Below are 25,626 nucleotides of genomic sequence, written 5' to 3'. Positions count from 1 at the left end.
ATACATAAGCTCCCCATTGAGCTCTATAATCTTAATCTTTCCTTTACTCAATTGATCAACATGTATTATAGCAACCTTAAGAATATAATCCCTCTCAAAATGTAAACATAAATAATCTGATTTCATAGATTCAAGGGTTGTTTTGACTACCTGAAAAACAACAACAAGCCAATCTCCTTCCACTCCCTTTTGAGCCTTCCTATGGAGATCCTCAACTATCTTGTGAGTGTTATCATAACATAAAAAGGATTCCACAACCATATCTTCACTAACCTTCAACTGGTTCTTTAAGGCATGCATCTCATTATTATCATGTTGAACTAACTCATCATCTTGCAGTGTCATCTTGGATTGTTCCTCAAAATCTATATCATGTGTATAAGAAACATATGGTTCATCACACCTCCCAGACTCATAGGCCTCCATTCCTTTGTTCCTTTGATTTTCATGCAAATTCAAAAGGGTTGTAATGTTATCATTTTTACATAAAGGCTCATCATACAAAGACTCCAACCTACTATTACTTCGAATACAATCGACCTCATCAACATGTTTGTCAAATTTGGTCTCCACATCACCAATGTAGAAACTTGTACCCTAAGTAAAATCTTCTACATGATTATGAGAATGTTGCAAATCAATGGTAGTTGACTGCCCTTCTTTTTCAAGATCATCTATTAGATGATTTTGGTCTATTGAAAACTCCTCATACAAATTTTTGTGCTTGTCTTTTGCATTGAGATCTTGGCCCAATTCAAAATACTTCTTTTTTTCCATATCAATCTTGTTTTGAAGTTTTAGATGGAAATCCATGTTATCAATTAAGTGTAATTCTTTTTGAATTTCTAAAGGAAGTTTTTTATACTCCTCAAACATATCAAGTACCTCTTCTCTTATACCAAGTTGTAACCCTCAAACTAAGTGTTGCTAAAATTTAATAAGATATTTTCTAACTCCTTCAAAGCCACGTGTTTTTACCAAAGTAACACACTCTTCCTTTCAAGGAATCTAGTAAAAAAAATTCTGATCAAAGTGTTCTTTCTAAAATCTTTGTATAAAAATACGAACTACAACAGAAGTGTTGATCTCCAAACTCAGAAGCATTTTGAACACAACTACTCTATCCTTAATCATGTGATACCAATAAATCTCAATTTAGTAACCCCACTACTACCAATGTTATTCTGGTTTCAAACTAAATCTTAAATGTAGACATAATAGCTCATACCATTTACAATCCATAGTAAATTATGTATATATAGAAAAATTTCTTTGGCTACTCACAAATATACATATAAATTAGACAGTCAATCAATTGGAAATCAAACATCAATGCCTATTTATAGTTTACTTAAACATTATCTTTCTTCAGATAATGGTTAATTTTCCACCTATAGCTTAAACCCAATTGTGTGAACCAATTTTTCTAACACGTGAATGAAGGAAACTCCATTCATAGCTTTAGTCAATAGGAGCACATAAATTCTCTATTTATTTTTCCCACCCCTTACTACAATGTCCTTTACTCTACTTTTTCTTGATTGGACCCTCACTATCTATGTTGAACTAGATATATCTTCATTGGTTTAACTCTCTAACCTATCTATCTATGCTTTTGGTCACTTAGCACATCATTTCTAGCATCACATCATACTCTCAAACCTCCAATTTTCTTGAGTACATTACAAGCTTATCACTTCCCTTACACAAAAATTATCCTATATTTTGCCAAATAATGTCTTCTAGACAATGGCAACATATAATTACCAAGAGAAAATTGTTATAGCTCTATACTTCCAATGTCCACCATGCTAAGTGTCATGCAATGAGTCCATTTCCTCTAATGATTAGACTAAAGCTTACACCAAAATACGAGTGATGATTATTTTCACTCGAAACTATATGTGGTCTCCAATAACATGATAGAGATTTATTTGTCTCATTTTCCAGAACTTCAATGAATTACCAAGTTTCACTTGTTGACCTTATGGCCAAACTATTTTTCAATTAGTGCCAAAACACTTAGTCATTTCATTGGTTACAATGTAACTGAGCACCACCAAGTAAACCTTGCAAATAGTGTCAACCAAGCATGGAGTGTTAAACGAGCAAAGTAGCTAGCCATGTTAACTGAGCAGAGGAGATAGTAGTGTTGACCAAGTTGCAATAGTAACCAAGTTGTTGCAGTGTCAAATGACCTCTTCAACGCTTGCTGACTTCAAAAGGTAATAATTTGGATTAGTGTAAACATGAGATATCTTGTCATATACAAGGATGAATGAAATATATATAATATGAAGAACATGCAAGTTTGAATATTGACTAAAGTCAACAAGTAGTATAGGGAAAAATAGAATCTCATCCATCACATTACGGTGATCATTTTCACATCAAAGGAATCTCATTCAGTAAATCAAGTTGCAAAGTAGAGATCAAATATTGGGATAAAGAAGGTCAAGTAGATGGATTCAATAGGGGCATTCTATAGTACAACACATGAGTGAATAGTGAGCAAAGAAAAGAAAAGTTTGAAGCCTAGCACTACTTATTGGGCCCTACTATTAGCATAGTTTTCTACTATCAAAACTGAGTAGTACTAAGAGCCAAATTGTTCATTCGGTGCCCTATCTATAGCTATTAATGGTGCTACCCTATCCTAACTATAGCCCTATTGAACCCCCCCACCACCCCCCCCCCACCCCATCAGTCAAATCCTCTAACAAGGTGGACTTAACACTCTTATGAAAAATCTCCTAACTGAGTACATACTTCATTGTATTATATAAATCCTTTTACAAGGTGGACTTAACAATCCTTATTGCTCCTAACGAGGCAAATCATTAGAAGTGATCAATTCTAAGCCTTAACAGGCCAACCTTATACTGCAGTAATAAAGCTTTTGGGTATCATCCCCACTCAATTTTTACTTTCTATTTGGAAGGTTTTAAGGTTACCAAATATTGTGTCAAGTGCTATGAATGTTTTATTGTTTTTAGTCTTTCATGCATGCAATTAGATTAGATTATTTTATGAAGGATTAATTGGTGAACTAAAGTAAAAGTTTTATTGGTTCCTGATTCACCACACCCCTCCCCCCCCCCCCCCCTCTTAGTCACCTATCCTTCTCTACATTTCCAATAATTGGTATCAGAACATTTGGTTCTCATATTAGAATTTTAGTAGCTTGAGAAAATATTAGAGGCAATGAAATTGTATAGACTAGAGAAAGCTATTGAAAATAAAAAGTTGGATCTACAGATGGCCATGGATCAATTCAAGAAACTAATGGAGCAACTCTCTAAATCCTTGCACAGAAGAAAATATCTAGTAGCGTAGATGAATGACAATATCTATATAGAAGAAAGAATTGAAGACATTATTCAAGAAAAAAATTTAGATGAAGCTGATGCAGTAATTAAAGATTTACTAGAAAAGAATCTCACTCTACATGAAGAAGTCAGAAAACTAAAAAGAGAACAAAAAATTTAGTCAGTCACAATGTGTGAAGACATGGAACAAAAGGATATAGAAAAAGAAGAGAAAATATTGCTCATTGAAATGATAGAAGAAAAGGATAATGAAATTCAACACCTATCTCTTCAGCAACAAAATTTTAGAAATCAACTCAATTGTGCAAATCAAGAGCTTATCAACTTAAGGAAAAATAATGAAAGATTGCAGAATGATCTCAACATATAAAGGAAAACCAATTAAAGGATGATGAAATCTCAAGAAAGCATGAATCAATTGGACAAGAAAACTTAATTCAAACACAAAGGTAAAGCTAGAATAGGCTATATAGATGAAGTTGAATCATCACAGCAAGGAGCTCAGAAGAACAAAAGGCCTACATGTAATCATTGTGGAAAGATAGTGTTACAAGATAGGGTTGTCATTGCACCAAAATATTGACCTATTAATGTTTGATACAACCACTAGAATTATAGAACACAGGAGGAAATTAAGGCATGTCATGAATCTTGAAGGGGAACGCTGGCAATTAGTCAAAAAACTCCCCCCTCAGTGTTATCCAAGGAGATTTGAACCTGTGACCAAACTCATACCACTTTTTACAAGCTAAGGTTGTTGTTGTACCAAAAGATTAACCTGTGAATACCTAATACAACCACTAAACTTATAAAACACAAGAGGTGGTTAAGCCATGTCATGCATCCTAAAGGGAAATGCTAGTGGTTAGTCCAACAGATAGGGCATACATCAAACAAGTGTTGGAATAATGGTAAATCAAAATTTAGTGGAAAATGTTATAGTTATAACAAGAAAGGTCACAAAGCAAGTGAATGGACAAAGATAACCAAGTTTGAGGAAAGTGTTTCAAATGCAACAAACAAGGGCACAAATCTTCAAAACTCAAAACCAAGAAATGGAAACTAGTCGAACAAATTGTGAAAGCTATCTTTGATTGGGATTCTAACACATGGTACAGATGTCACTTGTGTGGAGAGCATGAACACATTGGAGAAAATTTTATAAGAACTCACATGAGGAAGAGAGACCCTATAGAGAGATGTTTTGTATGTAAAGAACTTGGTCATCTAGCCAAGAACTATATGAACCAAGCTATAGTTGAAGATGAAAAGAAAGAAAAGGCTGACAATATCAGAAATCAAATGAGGTAGAAATGGGTAAAGAAATCTCCAGAGCTCCAAAGAATTCAAGTCAAAGTCATGAGAGTGTTGACACCCAAGTCAATGAATTGGGTGATTCAACCATTTCAAGCTAATTATCCATGGAGATCACTAGAACTATAATTCAAAGAAACATCTTATATTAGTTCCAGTCAGCAAGCAAGAAGATCCAAATTAGCATTTTAGATGCATTGGGATCACTGAGTTGAATGTTGGTCTGAATCAATATCTTAGACCTACCAAGAAAAGTTAGGTTACATGAACTAACCAAGTGAAGTCAAGCACAAGTTAGTTTTAACCAATCATTACCAAGTTCAAAGACCTAACTGAGCATGAATGTAGATGGTGTTTACCAAGTTGAAGACTCAAGTTGAAGACTCAAGTTGAAGACTAAAGGTATTAGTCGAGCATGTCACATCCGTAGAGTTAAATAGGTTTTCATCAAGTTGTCTATTGTACGATGCATTTATGGTGACTTAAAGACAAAATTTGAATAAAAGGAAGAATCAAACGATTTCTTTCTTCACCATGAATTCTAGAGAGAAAAGAATAGAGCAACCTCGAGCCCCCGAGAAATTTAGAGAGAATTTGTCAAAGATTATTCTACCATCACCAAGCATTATGACATACTCATCTAGTAGCAAGGTTAAGAAGGGATTTGATATGTTAGTAAGGAATATTGTGCATAAAGACCCAAAGTTCAAGCTTTTTCGTACGATTATAGAGGAATTGGAACCAATCGGTGCACACTCACAAATTCCACTAAAGGTACTATTAATTCATGATGTTAGATCATTTTATCACTTTTCAATTCAAGAATTACGAACTCTATAGCTGAATCAAGCATGTGAGGCATTGTGTGTCAATCAAAACCTCAAACCCAAGTACAAACACCTAGAAGTGAAGGGGTTAACCCAGATTTTGCATACGGAAAAGAATTTTCAAATCAAGTGGATTAGGTTCATCCTAAGCCATGTTCATGGTATACAATTTTGGCTCAAGCAACCCATCAAGATCATGAAGAAATTGATTCACAGGGTTACCGAATTTCCCATGCTTGATAAAGCCAAGACAACCAAAACCCTAGATTAGGTTGAGATGGAAAAGAAGACTCTTTCCAAGTGGGATGGCAAACAATTGAAGCTAAATGGAGCCATTGACATAGAAATTAAGATTGGTATGCATGTGATTACATGTAAGATATATAGTTTCAATTGACCAAACAGTGTTTCATGTGAAGTTGTGGACTTGGCTTTCAAGGTAGTCAAGAACAATATTTCTTTTAACCTTCTTGAGTTGCAGCTAAACCAATTGAGAAAAAACATGGAAATAATTTGAGCATCAAAGACAAATCCATGTAAGTATGGGTTCACTTTTAGTCTACTTATTCTTATATGTTCAATTGTTTTTCCTTCCAAGGGCAATGTAGTATGGAAGAAGGACAGGACCATTGTGTATCAGATTAATGAATACATAAATGAAATGGGAGATAACTTTGAGGGCATCATGGATGCATATTTTGGAACTTTCAAGGAAAGGATGCAAAGCATATTCAGAATTCCTAAGCAGCTAGTGGATGACTATGAACAAGACATATGTTTTCTTGTAGACTGTGATAAGATACATATTTAGGCAATCAGACTTAGAGTTGCATGGGTAAGACCTCTTGGCTATGAAGTGAATATTGATGATACTAAGGACATCATTGAGGCTCTTTTCAATGAGCCTATGGACCCCAAAGCACCTTATTTGGAACCTACAAAGAAGGTAGAACTAGGATTTCAGTTGAGATCAAGATTCCTTAAATTTTGAAGAGAGGAAGGAAGAAGGTAGATAAGCTTGAGAAGGAGAATATGAAAAAAGGTTCCCCTCTTCTTCTCACAGAAGGTAAGGGTGATGACATGGAAGAGGAAGAGAAGTAGAGGAACATGATGAAGAAAAAGCAGAGGAACATGAAGAAGAAGAAGAAGAAAGAGAAGAAAAACCACCTAAGAAAAAGGGCAAATTTGCATCAAGGAGAATTACAAGGTCAACTCCTGCTTTTACCACCAAAAAACCCACTAGATCAAGAAAGAAGCTTAGAATTGAAGATGAAGAAGAAGAGCAACAAATATCATTTAAAAGGTCTACTCCAACTTTTGAAGAAATATTGAAGCAACTCAAAGAAGGTGGAGGTATGGAAAATTTTAAGTTTCTTAAATATGAAACTAGAAATAAAGAGGATTAGATACAAATAGAAGAAGCCTTAGGAGAAAAGATGGCAAAATCGAAATACTCTCCAAGTGAATTAAGAACACAAGTTCTTGATATTCTACTTAAGATAGTATCACATCATTGGAATAATGTAGTAATGGCTACCAAGGATATCTATGATCAAACCTTGAGGAAGCTAATGCCAAATATATCAAACAAAGAAGTAAATTAGGCATTGAAAAAAAATGGACAAATGTTAACTCCTAAGTCCAATGCATTCTTAATTCTATCAAATGATATTGAATATGTTGTTCAATCCAATACAAATGCATAGAAAAATATTTAGGATTGAATGTTTTAAAGGCCACTGAGGATGTTGTAAAAATAAATGATGTGAATGATGTTGAAGAGGACAAGGAAGATCAAATACTCAGTGAGGATCTATCTAAAATTTAGAACATTGAAGATTCAGATCTAGAAAAGATTGTAGCAAAGGTAATGGCCTCCCTTCCTAACTCTCTGAGCAAAGCATTGATAACATCAAGTTCAAAGAAGACAACATCTAAGTCTCAGAGCATTGGGTTAAAATATTATTCAACCAAGCACTCAATTGGTTGTTGGATCTCTCTTACCGAGTTTAGAGATGAGTACTATTACCATTACTTCATCTACCGAGCTACATGATCCATTCATCTCAAAATCAAGTCAGACTGAGTTACAATAAGGCATTTTAAGTACTCTTATAATTTTTGGTGTTTCTCTAATCAGTCATGTTATTACTATTGCAAGTGATTCCACAGCAAGTGCAATGAGAGTTGAATTCAATCCTCAATTGAGCACTGAAGATATCAGTAAAGATAAGGAAATCATTCCTTCACCTATTCTAAAGGCTAAAGGGAAAGAAATAGAAGTTTCTACTGATGAATTTGATGTTGGAATTCTTTTAGAATAACTAAGAGGGGGGCGGGTCAATCAATTATCCAAGGTGCAGATGTATAAATAAAACTTTTCACAGCTTAGTGAACCCGTAAAACATTTATGACCATGCATGCATCCATAAGATTATGCAATCACTTAAAACTTGTAGATTATTGTCAAATCAATTTACATAAATATAAACATAAAACATAACAAATTCAACAACACACTTGACACAATCATTTACGTGGAAACCCAATTTGGGAAAAACCACCAGTAACATGCTACTCTTTTTCACTCTTTTGAAGTGATGCCCTGTGAAAGGCCAACCCCATTAAAGGTCAAAATACACACTATTAAATGTGACGCTATTAAAGGATTTCAATCACCCTGTTAAGAGTGAGCCTTGTTAGAGGACTTTAAATCATTCACTTGGAATGTCACCCAATTAAAGGATTTACAAATGATTGTTAGGTCAACCTTAATCTAAAGGATTTACCCTAGACTGATACAATTATTAGAGAGTAACATTGATTCAATAACAACTTACAACTCCATTTGAAAATTAGAGATCTTTGTTTCAATCCTCTATTTTTCTTGGCTTCAATACATTTCAGCTTTGATAGCTTGTTCACTCTTCAAGAATCCATACCCTTAAGCCTTCTTGCTTAACATGCTAATGTAGACTCTCAATTAGGTCACTGAATGAAGCAATAACCTTGAATCCTTGTCTTCCTAAGGTTATCACACATGAAAACCCTTGCTTATGACCAGCCATCCCTATAAATAAAGAATTATGATCTTTTGTAGTTCATTCTCCATCATTCAATTTAGGGTTAGGATAGATTAGGTAGGATTCAATGAATCTACCCCTCATTCCATATCATTTCTAGAAACTTTTCCTTCAATCCTCTTTGAATTCACCTCAAAATGGTCTACCATGAATTTTGTGTCATCGGCTCATCAATCTTATATTCCACCTAGTTCACACAATCTAAGGAAATGAACTTGTAAGCTCATATCCATATAATTCACAATATTTTTAATAATATTATCACTTGGCATTAACTTGCTTCTAATGATTGACATGAACTCTGTTGCTTGACATCCTCTAAAAAATCACTCAGAATGAACTAAAGTTTACTAGTGCTCGGCATCAACTAAACTTTACTCAACATCCACTATTTTTCTTAGCATATACTAAAATAGACTTTTACTCAACTCCAACTAAAAAATTTTTGGCTTGCACTAACTTTTCTCAGCACCTACTATCCATTCAGTTAAGCTTGGTAGACAAACTTTATTTAACTTGTTCTTTTGAATTTGCTTAGTCTAACCAACCATTGCAACCTTAAATAGATTATCAATGCACTATGATATCACTATCTTAACTAATTCTTGTACTCCTTTTTCATATCATAACTCAACATTTCCCCTAGGTGCTATTGTTACATCTTTTGATTAAATCGTCTTCATTAATAAAATAAGTGATAGTACTTAAATCATATAAGTAGTTGTCTTACTAACAAAATAGTAGGTTTAACATTAAGGACAAAACAATGATTGAAACACATTTATCATAGTTATATCGATTTGTTTACAACAATCTTCTTCTTTCAACAATCTCCCTCTTTGGCATTGAAGGCAGACCAAGCTGATCAACCAAACTGACTTGGTTAAAATAGTAAGACTAAGAAAATACCAAAAATAAAATAATTCCTTGTATTGAAATCTCTCCCTCTATTAGCAACTTTCATCTTCTGAATAGGTTACAAAATTATGTTCTGTTCTGATCAACAGACAATCAACTCATCCTTATGACTCCCTGTGAATTACTTCTTATATCTCCCTTCTTATAGTATCTCCCTCTTACTAGGTAGATTTTATCAGTAGATACACCTTTCTTTCTTAGCAGTTAGCATTTCTCCGTCATACTGTGAGTTGGGATTTCTCCCTATTTGTTCAATCTCTTGTATTTGTCCCTTTAGGATTAGTTCAATCTCTTGTATTTCTCCCTCTTTCACAAAAATTTCAAAGACCTGTCATCTTAATATGTAGATATGAACTTCTTTAGTTTCTCTTTAATCACCTTGCTTGTGACTGATTTGTAGTTTCAAATCTTTGATTACTTTAGGCAATTCCTAAAGTAAGATACACTATATCAATGTGTAACATATGTCAATCATCTTGTTTGATGTAGGGCACTCCTTTTTTTTTTTAGATAGGCTTTGATAAGGGTATCACCAATAGTTTACCTCTTAGATACTCATAAGCATTCTTAGGTAATGCTTTTGTGAAGATATCAACAATTTTCTCTTTTCTATTAACATATTACATCTTCACCTCTTTATCTTCAACTAATTCTCTCAAGTAATGATACTTGATTGCAATGTGCTTAGTCTTTGTGTACATCATAGGATTATTTGTGATGCAGGAGCATCCTAGGTTGCCTTGTTATCCTACTCATTTTTGTTCATTCTATAGTTGGTGCCGAGTCACTGTAGCACTCTTCATGCGCTGAGTTACTGTAGTATTCTTCATTTGTCGAGTTTCCAGTTGATGTCGAGTGATACCAAGTGCCATTTTTTAGTTGATGTCAAGTGCTAGTCTCTAGTGGATGCCGAGAGATGTCGAGTGCCAATTTCCTAGTGGGTGCCGAGTTATCCAGTGGGTGATGAGTTGTCTATTTTTTGTTCTTAGTGGGAGCCAACTTGCATATTTAATTTCAATCATGAATTTAATGATAGGATCTTGTGTCGGCCTTCCTCTTATGTAATGATTCTAGAATGATCTGTAAGCCATTTTGGAAAGTATAAATAGAGAGTTTAGGCTTAGAGTTAAGTAAGTTTTTGGGGAGAAGAAACTGGAGAGAGAGTAGATTAGGGAGAAAAACTAAAAGTGCAAATTTGTTGTTGGATCTTTGTAACTAAATGTATTTGTAATTGGCCATAACCTAGAAGGCCTCGCAGCTGGGCATGTATGAAGATATTTTGATGAATAAATAAAAGTATTTTCTCTTCTCTCTCCTTTGGTTGTTGTTCTTTGTGTTCATTTTCGTTGTGTTAACTCTTGTATGGTGGTTTGGATAGTTGGGTGAGCCTATGGCCCTAGTTATTCATCCTCTTTCCTATGTCAGTTGGTATCAGAGCTTGAGGTTCGTCCTTGTGGAGATTGGATCATGTAGAACCCTGATTTGGATTTGGTTGTAGGGTGGCAGATCTATACATTTGACCTATAACTTGTAGAGGGTTACGATCTTGCAGGAACCTAATTTGTAAAGATAGTTTGTGGTAGAGAAAATAATGTTGATAAAGCTATATTGGATTAGTTGAGAAAAATTGCAACCAGGTTAGATGTTGTGGAGATAGCCCAGAGGACAGGAGCACATCTTGATGATGTAAGTGATGATGAAGTAGCAGCACCAAACCATAATCAAGAACCTGAAGAAGATCAAGATGAGGAAAGATTGAGTATTGTCTAGGGAAAATTCAAAACTTGTTGTAGAAGTTGTTCCTTATGATGGAAAATTGGACACCGATTTTGTGTTGGATTGGATCTTTGATATGGAGAAGTTCTTTGAGTATGAAAACACTCTTGATAATAGAAAGGTGAAGATTGTAGCCACTAGACTGAAAGGTCATGCATCACTATGGTGGGAGCACTTGCAAATTGATAGACAAAGGAGAGGAAAGGAGAAGATTAGAACTTGGCCAAAGATGGTGAACAAGGTAAAGAAAAAATTCCTTCATACTGATTACCAAGTTAGCTTGTTGAGAAAGATGCAAAATTTAAAACAAAAGGACAAGACTGTGAAAGAGTATACTGAGGAATTCTATAGACTGGACATCCAATCTAGACATGTGGATGATGATGTTGAGAAAATTGCAAGGTACATTAATTGATTGAGATCTAGAATACAAGATGAAATAAGTTTTGTGAAGCTAGAAAGCGTAGAAGAAGCATATCAATATGCCTTAAAAGCTAAGGAAATCTTGACAAAGAAGCATGAACAAAGAAAGAGAGGTAGAGGTGGTAGATTCCAGAGAGGCAGAGGTAGACCTTATGGAGAAAGTAGTAGATCTGAAAATTCTATGCAGGATAAAGGCAAATATGAATGGAAGAATGATGACAAAGGCAAGACTAAATGGAAAAGTGTTAATTCTTACTGTGGAGGCACTAATTCTTATTGAGCAAGAAGTAATTCTTATTCTAGAGGTGGATTTCATGGTAATTTTTTTAGATGTGGCAAAGAAGGGTATAGATCCTTTGAATGTAGATCCTCTAAAAGTAGACAAGGTAATAGAAATTTTGTGATTCAAGAAGATGATGAGGATTCACCAAGTGGACCTGAGGCTAGAGAAAATTTGATGGTGAGAAGAACCTTATGTAATAAGGGAAGTGCTGAGGAACCTATTTTAAGGAGAAGTATTTTCAAGACAAGATGTAAGATGGCTAGAAAATGTTGTAAAGTGATCATTGATGGTGGAAGTTCTACAAATATAGCATTAGAAGAGTTGGTTACCAAGTTGCACTTGGAGAGGCTAAAACATCCCAAACCTTATCATGTTTCATGGATCAAAGATGAGCATAAGATATTGGTAAGTGAACAATGCCTTGTGAAGTTCAAAATTGGACATTACTTTGATGAAGTTTTGTGTGATATTATGCCCATGGATTGTTGTCATATTTTTTTGGGTAGACCTTGGCAATATGATAAATATGTTGTACATGATGGAAGATTGAATCAATATACTCTTTGGGTACATGGGAAGAAACAAACATTGTTTCTTTTGATTGAAGTTCCAAATGAGGTTAATTGTATTGCTATAAAAATTTGCATGGTTAATGGGAAATAATTTGAAAAGGAAGTGAAGAAGAATCAGGTTTGTTTTGCTATAATTCCAAGAAAATTGAGTTTTCTCAATGGAGACCAAGTGCCAGAAAATAATGTTAATAGAGTGCTAGTCAGTGGTGACTGAATGAAAGATGGTAGTATTGACTGAGTGCTAGAAGAAATTGCAAAGTTGTTGAATGAGTATAAAGAATTTATTGCTGATGATAGTCTTGATGGTTTACCTCTAGTAAGAAGTATAAGTCATTGTATGGATCTGATTCCTGGAGCTAGTTTTCCAAACAAAGCACCATATAGATTGACAACTGCAGAGAATGAAGAATTTAATAGACAAGTGCATGAGTTGTTGCAGAAAGGTTTGATCAGAGAAAGATTGGGTCCATGTGTTGTACCTATTGTATTAGCACCTAAAATGAATGGAGAATGGAGAATGTGTACTGATTCTAGAGCCATTAACAAGATAATAGTGAAATATAGGTTTCCTATGCCGAGGATGGATGACATAATGGATTGTTTGAGTGGAGAGAAGTATTTTACCAAGATTGATTTGAAGAGTGGCTATCATCATATCAGAATTAGAAAAGGTGATGAAGACTGCTTTCAAGATAAAAGATAGTTTGTATGAATGGTTGGTTATGCCTTTTGGTTTGACTAATGCACCTAGTACTTTCATGAGGTTGATGAATGAAGTTCTGAAAAGATTCTTGGGTAAGTTTGTGATTGTTTATTTGGATAATATTTTTATATTTAGTAAGATGAAGGAAGAAGATCTTGAGCATATTAGACAACTATTACAGAGGTTGAAAGAGAAAAAGTTGTTGATCAATCTAAAAAAGTATTCTTTTATGCAAGAGGAGATTGTGTATCTAGGATTTGTGATCTCAGCTGATGGATTGAGGATGGATCTTAAGAAGGTTAAAGTAATTTTAGAATGGCCTACACCTGAGAATGCAAGTGAGGTAAGATCATTTCATGGTTTGGCTAGTTTTTATAGAAATTTTATAAAGAATTTCAGTGTTGTTTGTAATGCTATAACTGAAACAATAAGGGGAGATAAAGAGGAATTCAAGTGAACACATGGAGCTGATAAGAGTTTTGAGACTTTGAAACAAAAGGTTACTGAATTACCTATATTGGCTTTACCTGATTTCAACAAAGTATTTCAAGTTGAATGTGATGCAAGTGGTAATGCAATAGGAGCTGTATTAAGTCAAGAAGGTAAGCCTATTTCTTTCTTTAGTGAAAATTTAAATGATGCTAAAAGGAAATATTTTGTATATGATCAAGAATTTTATGCCATTGTTCAAGCATTGAAGAAGTGGAGACATTATTTGATGCCTGAGGAGTTTGTGTTGTATACTGATCATAAAGCTTTACAATACTTGGGAAATCAACATAAATTGAATCAAAGACATATGAAATGGGTTGAGTATTTGCAGAGTTTTACATTTGTAATCAAGCACAAGAGTGGAGTTACTAACAAAGTTGTTGATGCATTGAGTAGAAGACATTCTTTATTGACTGAAATGAAGGTTGAAGTTCTTGTTTTTGATGAAATGAAAGAATTGTATGATGTTGATCCTGATTTTTCTTAGGCGTGGAGAGTGTGCAGAGCACCAAATCTGACAGATCACATAAGTATGATGAGTATTTCATTCAAGAAGGTATGTTGTTCAAAATTATTTAGTTGTGTATTCCTAGAAGTCCTATGAGGTTGAATTTGATTAAGAAAAAGGATAGTGGTGGATTAGCTAAACAATTTGGAATTGATAAGACATTGAGTTTGCTGAAAGAGAAATATTATTGGCCACAAATGTATAAGGATGTTCAGAAATTTGTAAAGAGTTATGGAGTTTGTCAAGTTGTAAAAGGAGTGAATCAAAATACTGGTTTGTATACACCTATTACTATTCCTGAGAAACCTTGGATTGACATTAGTATGGATTTTGTTCTTGGATTGCCTAAAATAGTGAAAGGGTATGATTCCATATTTATTGTAGTGGACAAATTTTCTAAGATGGCTTATTTTATACCATGTAAGAAGACATCAGATGCTGAGCATGTTGCTAAACTTTTCTTTAAAGAGATTGTGAGATTGCATGGATTATCAAGAAGCATTATTTCAGATAGAGACAGTAAGTTTGTTGGTTATTTTTGGAAGACTTTTTGGAAGAAGATGAGTACTAAATTAAAGTTTAGTTATACATTCCATCCACAAAAATATGGATAGACAAAGGTTGTGAATAGAAGCTTGGATAATTTGCTGAAAGGTTTAGTTGGAAATAAGCTAAGTAATTGGGAGATGGTATTGGCACAAGCTTAATTTGCATTTAATAATTCTATGAATAGGAGTACAGGGAAGACACTTTTTGAGATTGTTACTAGATTGCATCCTAGAGGTATATCAGATTTGAGAGATGTTGCTAGTGAAGAAAAGAGAAGTAGTATAGGAGAAGAATTTGCTAATTTCATGAAATCTTTGCATAAGGAAGTGAAGTTGAGGTTGGAACCAAGCAATCAAAAGTATAAGGAGAATGCTGATAAGTCTAGAAGACACTATGATTTTCAAGTTGGTGATGAGGTGATGGTTCATCTAAAGAAAGGAAGATTCCTAGTTGGAACATATAGCAAGCTGAAGATGAAGAAATTTGGACCTTGTAAGATCCTGAAGAAGTTTGATAGTGGTAATGCTTATGAAGTTGAGTTACCTGATGACATGGATATATCTCCTATATTTAATATTGTTGATTTGTATAAGTATCTTGAGTCAGAGGATGAAGTTGTTATACCAGATGATTATCCTAAGAAACAGATTGAGGATGTTGAACAAATATTGGATCAGAGACTTGGCAAGAGTACAAGAGGAAAAGATTAGTATGAATATTTGGTGAAGTGGAAGAATAGACCTATTGAAGATGCTTCATGAATTTCTCAATTTGAATTGGATTTAGCTCAGGTTGGGACATCTCAATGATTCAGGAGAATTATTTCTTTCAACCCCGGTTGTTTGATGCAAGAGCATCCTGGGTTGCCTTGTTATCCTGCTCATTTTTTTTCATTCTACAGTTGGTGTCGAGTCACTGTAGCACTCTTCATGTGCCGAGTTACTTTAGCATCCTTCATGTGTCAAGTTTCCAGTTGATGGCGAGTGATGCCGAGTGCTAGTTTTTAGTTGATGCCGAGTGCTAGTTTCTAGTGGATGTTGAGTGATGTTGAGTGCCAATTTCCAATTGATGTCGAGTGATGTCGAGTGCTATTTTTTAGTTGATGTCGAGTGCCAGTTCCTAGTGGATGTTGAGTGATGGTGAGTGCCAATTTCCTAGTGGGTATTGAGTTATCCAGTGGGTGCCGAGTTGTCTTTTTTTGGTTCTTAGTGGGAGTCGACTTGCATATTTAATTTTGATAGTGAATTTAATGATAGGATCTTGTGTTGTCCTTCCTCTTATGTAATGATTCTAGAATGATCTATAAGACATTTTGGAAAGTATAAATAAAGAGTTTAGGCTTAGAGTTAAGTAAGTTTTTGGGGAGAAGAAGCTGGAGAGAGAGAGTAGATTAGGGAGCAGAACTGAAAGTGTGAATTTGTTGTTGGATCTATGTAACTAAATGTATTTGTAATTGGCCATAATCCAGAAGGCCTCACAGCTAGGCATGTATGAAGATAATTTGATGAATCAATAGAATTATTTTCTCTTCTCTCTCATTTGGTTGTTGTTGTTTGTGTTCGTTTCCATTGTGTTAACTCTTGCAGGGTGGTTTGGATAGTTGGGGGAGCCTTTGGCCCTAGTTATTCATCCTCTTGCTTGTGTCAATTTGATATATTTATAAACTTGTATTATCACAATAAAGTATCACTACTTCAATGATCACTTCTTTTATACCTTTGAGTAGTTGTTTGATCCATACAATGTTTGTACAATTTACAGCAGCAGCAACATATTCAGCTTTAGCAGTAGATTGTGAAGTGCAGTTTTGTTTCTTGCTAGTCTATGTAACTAGCCTCTTGCCTAAGCAAAATGTTCCTCCACAAGTCCTCTTTCTATCATCAATGTTTCCATCCCAATTAGCATCAATATAGACTCTTAATTCAAATTTTTCATTTTTCTTGTAGTACAAACCATATTCCTTTGTTCCTTTCAGATATCTCATTATTCTTTTTATAGCCATCAAATGATTCTCCCTATGATTAGCAATGAATCTTGCAACTATCCATACTAGATAATGCAATATCAGGTTTTTTGTGTACCACATTTTGTAATTTGTCAATCATAGACATGTATAGTGTTTGATTCACCTCAGCTGAAACATCATTCTTTGAAATTTATGTCCTATCACCATAAGTGTACTAACTAGTTTGGAATCATCCAATCCAAAAGTTTTCAATATCTCCTTGACATACTTTGACTAAGTGATGTATATACCATATTTCATCTAATGTACTTGCAAACCCACAAAGAACTTGATCTCTCCAAACATAGACATATCAAATTCTTGCTTCATTTCATTTGCAAAAGCCTTACATAAAGCATCTTGACCTCCAAATATGATATTATCAAAAAAAAATTTAGATAACATAATACCTTCACCTTCCTCTATCTTCATGTATAGATTTTTTTTATCATTAGTCCTTTCAAATCCAATCTTCACAAGATAATCATGAAGTCTCTCATACCATACTCTTGGTGCTCGCTTCAAACCATATAAAGTTTTTTCTAATCTACATACCATGTTCTTATTATCAACATCAACAATTCTTTTTGGTTGTTCTATATAAACTTCTTCATCTAATATGTCATTCAAAAGTGCAGATTTAACATCCATTTGATAAACTTTGAAACCTTTGTATGCAAAATAAGCAAGCAGAGTTCTCAGTCTTTCCAATCTAGCAATAGGAGAAAATGTTTCTCCATTGTCAATTTCATCTTCTTGTGCATATCCTTTGCAAACTAATCTTTCCTTATTCCTTGTGACTTCACTATTTTCATCTAGCTTGTTACTATATACCCACTTGGTGTCAATCACATTTTTGTCTTAGGGTTTAGGAACTAGAGTCCATGTCTTGATTTTCTCAATTTGTTTAATCTCTTCTTCCATGGCTTTACTCTAGTCCACATCTTCTAAGGCATATTTTATGTTTTGGGTTTTTTCCTACTTAGAAAACATGTATCATTTCTCGACTTATTCCTTGTCATTGGTCTAGCATATTTATCTCCAATGATTTGTGTAGCAGGATGATGTCTCTTGACATATTTGGACAATCTTCGTTCACCTCTGGTTTCTTCACTTGGTCTTTCTACTTCAGAGTCGCTATTTACATCTTTGTACAGTAGTTTAGCATCTCTCTCATGTACATTAATCTTAGAATTAGAATGTGCCTTAACTTCATTCTGTAAGTCAACATCCAAGTATAGCTCAGTTACTAAATGCAACTCAGCATTTATAGTATGTGACTCAGCAGTCACTGAAACTTGTTGTTGGTTTGAAAATTGATTTGTAGTATCTTCTTAAGTAGACATACCTTCATAAAATTATACAAATGATTTGTATTCTTCTTGGTCTTTCATAGGTTTAGCCTCATGTACTTTTGTATATTCATCAAATTTCACATTTTCACTTTCCACAACATTTTTAGTGTTAGTATTTAAACACTTATAAGCTTTACTTCTTATGGAATAACCTAGGAGTATACTTTATTCATTTTCAAAGAAACATTATTTTCCATCATTATTTTCCTAGCATATTCCATTATAGACTTTTTCCTCCTTTTAGCAATTCCATTTTGTGGAGGGGTTCTAGGAGTAGATGTATGTCTTTTGATTCCTTTGTCATTACAGAACATATCAAACTCATTTGATGTAAATTCTCCTCCTCTGTTAGATCTCAAAAAATTTAGAATTATATGTGTTTCCTTCTCAACTCTTGCTAATTACCACTTAAACATTTGGAAAGCATCAAACTTCTATTTCAGAAACATAATTATCATCATTCTAGAATAATCATCAACAAGTAATATAATATACTTATCTTCTTTTTAGCTTTGCACTTCAATTGGTCTACAAAAGTCAATATGAACAATCTCTAGTATTACTTTAGAGGTATGAATTTTACTCTTAAAACTTGACTTTGTCATTTTGCTTAACATTGTTTGCACATTATATTATCAGGCTTCTTCAACTTAGGTAAACCTCTAACTTTTCTTATGTTACTAATACTAACCAAGTTATCAAAATTAACATCACATAACTTCTTGTGCCATAGCCACACATTATCAAAATTTACAACTAGACAAGTAGCATCCCCTATATCAAGATAGAATAGATTACTCCTAGTTTGATCACCCTTTCCAATCAATTTTCCATCAGTATCATATATCATAGCAATCTTGTTTTCAAACTCAACCTTACATCCTAGATTATTCAATTGTAACACACTCAATAAATTATAGTTAAGTCCTTCAACATAGTATGCATTATCACATAAAATCTTTTCTCTAAGTTTGATGGAACCTTTTCCTTTTATCAAACATGGTGCATCATTACCAAATCTTGCACTATTTCCATCATACCAATTCAAGGTAATGAACTTACTTTTATCTCCAGTCATGTGATGTGAACACCCACTATCAATGATCCATCTATCATTCTTGTACACACAAGACACAAGTGTAGTTGCCTTATCTTCATCAAATTTTTCCTTCATTGCAACATACAACACTTCATCATCTGTTCATTAGATTCATCTTTTGTTTCCTCTTCAACAATGTAGCAAGACTTCTTACCTTTGTCTTTGTAATCTTTGTTGTCTTCATCTCTTCTACTTTTGTACTTGTCACCACCTTTGTAGTTCTTCTTCTCCAGACATCTAATAGCAATATGACCAACCTCATTCCAATTGAAACAAATGATGGGTAATTTATCTTTAAATTTTCCTTTACCTCTATGAAATCTCCTTGCCAGTAGTGCCTCAAGTTGATCTACATTCTCCTCATCTGTATCACTATCATTGGACACATATTTTGTCCTTTTCTTCTTCACATTAGGTTCTTTCAATGATAGCTTAGCTTTGAAAATAGATTCAATATTTTCACGTTTGTAATTATCAAAGTTAGATAGCTCAAAAGTAGTGAGTCTACCTACCAGACCTTCAAGAGATAGAGTATTCCCTAGTATACATCTTAGTTCTTGTATTGTAGAAACTCTAATAGCATATATAGGTAGTAGTATTCTTAGAAAAATTCTTAGTACAATATCATCATCTATTGTACTAGTAGCTCCTCTTATTGCATTAACAACATTTTTTATCCTTTAGCAATATTTTTACCTTCTTGCACTCTAATATCATCAAGCTTACCTCTAAGAGTCTCATATTTAGCTCTTAGAACATTCTTGTCTCCTCCATAGATGGTGTGTAAAGCATCACACATTTATTTTCACTGTCAAGACTTTTGATATCATCAAATTCAGCATAGCTTAGGGCAGAGGCAATCTCCAAAATTATTTGGTTGTGTTCTTTCTTCTTTTTCAGATCCTCAGTGGTTAGGGCTCCAACAGGATCAACATGCTCAGTAGTAATGGTAGATTGTGCATGATCTCCAAGTCCTCCAAGGGGTAGCTTCATCAAACTTTTCCATGCAAGAAAGTTATCTCTATTAAGCTTGGGTACATCTCTTTTTGACATGTTGATATTTGTGCTTCTAGTACCTTCAAACTAGTCCTCTTAAGCAGATGGCTCTGATACCAATTGTTGGAATTCTTTTAGAATAACTAAGAGGGGGAAAATCATTTATCGAAGGTCCAGATGTATAAATAAAACTTTTTAAAAGTTAGTAAACCCATAAAACATTTATCACCATGCATGCATCCATAAGATTATGCAATCACTTAAAACTTGTAGATTACTATCAAATCAATTTGTAGAAATATAAACATCAAACATAATAGATTCAACAACACACTTGACACAATCATTTACATAGAAACCTAATTTGGGAAAAACCACCAGAAACATGCTACTCTTTTTCACTCTTCTCAAATGATGCCCTATGAAAGGCCAACCCTATTAAAGGTTACAATACACAATGTTAAATGTGACCATGTTAAAGGATTTCAATCACCCTATTAGGAGTGAGCCTTGTTAGAGGACTTTAGACCACTCACTTGGAATGTCACCTGGTTAAGGGATTTACCCTAGATTGATACAACTATTAGAGAGTAATAGTAAACGCTTGATCTAATAACAACTTACAACACCATTTGTAGATTATACATCTCTATTTCAGTCCTCCATTATGCTTGGCTTCCACACATTTTAGCTTTGATAGCTTTTTCACCCTTCAAGCACCATACCCTTAAGCCTTCTTTCTTAGCATGCCAATGCAGACTCTCAACTAGGTCACTAAATGAAGCAATACCCTTGACTCCTTGTCTTCTTGTGGTTCTTGCACATAACAACCCTTGCTTCTAACTAGCCATCCCTATAAATAGAGAATTAAGATCTTTTGTCATTCATTCTCTATCATCCAATTTAGGGTTAAGATAGATTAGGTAGGATTCAATTGATCTAACCCTCATTCTATATCATTTCTAGAAACTTTTCCTTCAATCCTCTTTCAATTTGCCTCAAAATAGTTTACCAGGAATTTTGTGCCACGAGCTCATCAATCTTATCTTCCACCTAGTTCACACAATCCAAGAAAGGAAACTTTTTGGCACTCATCCATCGAATTCAGGATCTTTCTAATAATGTTGTCACTCGGCATTAACTTGCTTCTGATGCTCAGCACAAACTGCGTTGTTCAACATCCTCTGAAAAATTGCTGAATATGAACTAAAGTTTAGGGTTTTTTTTAGTGGTGAATATTCATAATTTTATGAATTTTAGAATTTTTCGCTACTAATTTGGCTAATAATTCAAGATTTAATGCAACCCAAATCTTCAATTTTTTATAAAATTTAGTTCTAAAATATTTAAAATTGCTCCATAATTTATTTTATTAAAAAAATTTAAACTTAAAGATTCACTACAATATTCGATACATAATTAGATTTGATTCACCTAAATATTATATATTATCGAAGAAATTAAAATTAATTCACGAATAATTGTCATAATTATTAGTTACTTTAGGGATATATTACCAATATTTAGTTTTCGTTATTGATTTAGAATATAATGTAATTATCCTCATAATTTCCATGAGATAAAACATGTTCAATTTTGATTTGTAATATTCCATAACAATCAACGAACTTCCTATTATTATTGAGATTCACCAACATTTTTCACTCAAAAATTATGATTCCAAAATAATCACCAATTTAAATAATATTTAAAATTAAATAAAATTGAGAGATTCGTCGATAAAAATAATTTGGATTTTCAAAATAATGAAAGATTGCCCAATAATTTATATCTTTTTCAAGAGGGGGGTTTCTTAAAGTTTACTCTACTAAATTTTACTAGTGCTCGACACCAACTAAACTTTACTCAGCATCCACTATTTTTCTCAACATACACTAAAATAGACTTTTACTCAGCTCCAATTAATTTTCTGCTCGGCTTGCACTAACTTTACTCAACACCTACTATCCAATCAGTCTTGCTTGGCAGACAAACTTTGTTTAACTTGTTGTTCTGAACTTGTTTAGTGTAACCAACCTTTGCAACCTTAAGTAGATTATCAATGCACTATGATATCACTGTCTTAGCTATTCTTGTACTCCTTTTTCATATCATAACTCAACCTTTCCTCTAGGTGTTATTGTTACATCTTTTGATAAAATCCTCTTCATCAATCAAACAATTGATATTACTTAAATAATATAAGTAGTTGTCTTACCAGCAAAATAGCATGTTTGACATCAGGGACAAAACAATGATTGAAACACATTTATCATACTTATATCAATATATTTTCAATAGTCTCCTTCTTCAACAGTTGAACTAGATGAAGACATAGTAATTCCAAATTAGAATCTCTCCAATCTTAATCCTAATCAAATGGAAACTCTTCGAGGATTTTGGAATAAAAGAGCCAAACAACATAAGCTTAGAAAAGAGAAGAAGAAAAGAAATTAAGTGTTGGAGGACATCAAAGGTATATTTCTTGATGCACTGAGTATTGAAATTAATGAAAATAACTCTATTTTGGACCAATTTGTTGACATAGTCCACAAGTTCAATAAATATTTGAATGGTCAAGAGAAACTACTACAAATGCTAGAGAGAAAATTTGAGAATAAGGTTTTGGATAATGTGGCACAAAAGATTGCCATAGATCAAGTGGAACTATCCACTATTCTTATTTCTCTTGAAAGCACTATTAATAATTGTGTTTCCTTGTTTGTAAAATTAAGTGATACCACACCAAGGAAATTAGAGACAAGCTATCAAATATTGATATTGATATGAAGGAAAGTGCAAATTAGTTGTCACTTGACCCCAGTACTAGCTCAACACATTTTGTCAAGATCAAGTATTTGACCAACTTGCAAATGGAGTTATTGGGAGAAGCAGCATGAATTAGGGCTACACTATCATAAATTTAGAGTTTGATAATTCCAAACATGGATGTAATGTAGAAACAAATTGTTCATGCAAAGACATTAATCCATGACAAAAACTTTTCTATTGTTGATCATATGATAGAGTTATCAGCTGAAGTTCAGATAGCTTTGCATACTTCTAAAGTTTTGCAAGAAAATTGGGACAAAACTATGTATCTAATTTTGAATATACATAGTGATTTCCTCTCACATTTTGGTATTACCTTGTAAATATGCATTTTTGGAATTTGTGTCAAAACAAGGGGAAAATATAGCATGTGAAAAATCCAATGGGGAAATATAGCTATATATAGCATTTAAGGAGTCTTTTTACAAGGAAGAAAGAATCTATTTATATAGAAAAGATACAAAAATAATTTTGAAAAATAAAATCAATGTGAGTGTCAGTCGATTATCAGTTCAATAATCAAAATCGAGCTACAAAACTAGGTACATTGATAAGGGGAGTTTTGACTCATCATTTTTGAGTATTCTGAATTTTTTGTATGATAAGTGTTTTTTTCACTAATGCCAAAGGGGGAGATTGTTGACCTTATGGCCGAACTATTAGTTAATCAGTGCCAAAATACTTAGTCATTTGATTGGTTACATTGTCACCGAGCACCACTGAGTAAACCTTGCCAACAGTGTCAACTGAGCATGGAGTGTTAATCAAGAAAAGCAGCTAGCCATGTTAACCAAGCAGAGTAGACAATAGTGTTGACTGAGTTGCAATAGTATTTGAGTTTTTGTAGTGTCAACCGAGCTCTTCAATGTTTGGCGAGTCATCATTATTAACCAAGTTCACACTCACTCTTGATGATCAATGTGGACCAAGCACCAGTGTCAACTGAGTGCCAGAGATTGTAGTGTTCACTGTGTTGCCAAGTATCAGAATATCACCTGGGTGGACTTCTAAACCCGAGTGCCAGTACTAAGCCGACTAGGTGAAGATTATTTTGTAGGGTATTGTAGCTGACTTCAGAAGGTGATTATTTGGATTGGTATAAATATGAGAAATCTTTTCATATGCAAGGATGAATGAAATGTATAGAATATAAAGAACATGAGAGTTTGAAGATTGACTAAAGGCCACAAGCAGTATAAGGAAAAGTAGAGTCTCATCCATCACATTAAGGTGATCATTTTTACATCAAAGGAATCTCATTCAACAAATTGAATTTTAGAGAAGAGATCAGGTAATTGTTCATCCTAATAGGTGCATCAGTCAAATTCTCTAACAAGGTGGACTTAACAGTCTTATGCAGAATCTCCTAACTGAGTACATACTTCATTGTATTGTATAAATCCTTTTAAAAGGGGGATTTAACATTCCTTATTTCTCCTAACAGGGAAGATCATCAGAAGTGGTCAATTATAAGCCTTAACAAGCCAACTTTATACTACAATACTAAAGCTTGTGGCTATAATCCCCATACTAGTTTTACTTTCTATTTGGAAGGTTTTTGGGTTACCAAATATTATGTCAAGTGTTATGAATGTTTTATTGCTTTGAGTCTTTCATGCATGCAATTAGATCAGATTATCTTATGAAGGATTAATTTTTGAATTGAAGTAAAAGTTTTATTAGTTCCTGATTCACCCCCACTGCCCCACCCCCCCCCTCCCCCCCTCACCCCTGCACAATCACCTAGCCTTCTCTACATTTCCAACATCACTAACTCCTCTTGATATACAACTGCAACTCTTCAAAATGGCACTAGACAACACATTGCACATCTCTTTTAATATCATTCAACATTGTTGTCCAATAATATCAATATAGATATCACAATTCAAGACTTGTATCTGTAAGCAGTTGCCTTTCCAAAGAGGCAATAATGAAAATACCATTTCTGATATTCTATCATGTTTTCTCTTTTTACAATATCAGGTACTCAAAAAATTTCACACAACTCATCTCTATGCAAAAGTTATTTTCACTCAACACTAGTAATTGTCGATGGTTCTAACAAAGACTCTAGATATTAATGATGAGATTCACCGACTACTCTGCTAACTCTAGTTAGAATAAGTTAGACCACACCATGATTATCAACAGTGAGTGTTTAAACTATTTGAACCTTCAATCTATCAAAGCTAAGTCAGAGAATTTTCTTGAAAAATGTAAACACAAATAACCATATTGTCAAGCATTTACTACCTCAATACAATCACAACATCTACATTTTATCTCCTATGCTCATAACTACCCAAGTTGAGTCAACTATTTCTTAGCATGATGTCTAGGCATGAGAGTTGTTACCTTCCATGACACCTATATATTAAATCATTCATGCCTATCAGTTTTATCCTTTCCCTATAATGCACACAAGATGATCTTTTAGTTCATTCCACTTGGCTTTGTTTCAACATATAATAATCTATGATGGGTCTGTCTTTAGTGCTTGCAAATGTATAATGCTCAGTAAGTGTTTTCTACACACATAGGAAAATATGCTCTGTAAAA

Source organism: Cupressus sempervirens, chromosome 11 (assembly GCF_028749045.1).
Source record: "Cupressus sempervirens isolate cs-2001-9-10 chromosome 11, ASM2874904v1, whole genome shotgun sequence".
Classification (NCBI taxonomy): Eukaryota; Viridiplantae; Streptophyta; class Pinopsida; order Cupressales; family Cupressaceae; genus Cupressus; species Cupressus sempervirens.
The sequence above is the reverse complement of the archived record's forward strand: the minus strand, read 5'-3'. Positions refer to the sequence as shown.